This window comes from Nematolebias whitei, chromosome 12 (assembly GCF_014905685.2).
Source record: "Nematolebias whitei isolate Nwh7 chromosome 12, NemWhi1, whole genome shotgun sequence".
NCBI classification, from domain to species: domain Eukaryota; kingdom Metazoa; phylum Chordata; class Actinopteri; order Cyprinodontiformes; family Rivulidae; genus Nematolebias; species Nematolebias whitei.
Window position 1 is genome coordinate 1,146,332 of NC_056509.1, and position 882 is coordinate 1,147,213.

The 882-nt window shown below is 69.2% G+C and overlaps 1 non-coding gene across 1 annotated transcript; it reads left to right on the top strand.

Moving 5' to 3' along the window:
- Positions 1-92: 92 nt before the first annotated feature.
- LOC119418774 lies at positions 93-246 on the top strand. The gene has a single exon (XR_005187218.1). It is a non-coding gene; the product is annotated as a 5.8S ribosomal RNA (ribosomal RNA).
- Positions 247-882: the final 636 nt, after the last annotated feature.

The window sequence follows — 882 nt, forward strand, 5'->3', positions numbered from 1 at the left end:
GGCCGCGCGCCCGCGCGGACGGAGCGCACGGGAGGTGGAGGCGATAACCCGAGTCGTCCAGAAAGCACCGGCCCGTTTCGAAAAACACGGACAACTCTCAGCGGTGGATCACTCGGCTCGTGCGTCGATGAAGAACGCAGCTAGCTGCGAGAACTAATGTGAATTGCAGGACACATTGATCATCGACACTTCGAACGCACCTTGCGGCCCCGGGTTCCTCCCGGGGCCACGTCTGTCTGAGGGTCGCTCAGTCATCAATCGGAGACGCTCGCGTCTCCGCGGTTGGAGCGTCGCAGGCGGCCTCGCCCGCCTTCGTCCTCCTAAGTGCAGACCGGTCGGCCCGGCGCGCCTCGCGCTCGGGCACGTCTTCCGGACCGTACCTCCGGCGTCCGTACGGCCCTCCCACGCCTCCTTCCCTCCCCGCGCCGCACGCCCTCTCTCCGGGGGGCGTGCGGCCGGGGGGCGGTGCCTCTTCCCTTCGAGCCCGTGGCGCTCGCGGAGGCGCGGCTGCCGGTGGAGATCCCTCTCCTCCGCGCTGCCCGCGTCCACGCGTCCGACCCTCTGGGACCGTCGGTGCGGAGTCCGCCCCAGCGGGGGACCGAGGAAGGGAGCCAGCCGTGCGGGCGACGCGTCGGCCCCATGGGACGTGCCCGTCGCGGACGCGACGGATCCACGCCGTCCGAACCCGCTGAGTTCGCCGCGAGCCTTCGCGCGACGGTCCCGCCCCGGCGGGCCGGCGCGCGGAGCCGCGCACCACAAACCTTCGACCACGACCTCAGATCAGACGAGACGACCCGCTGAATTTAAGCATATTACTAAGCGGAGGAAAAGAAACTAACCAGGATTCCCTCAGTAGCGGCGAGCGAAGAGGGAAGAGCCCAG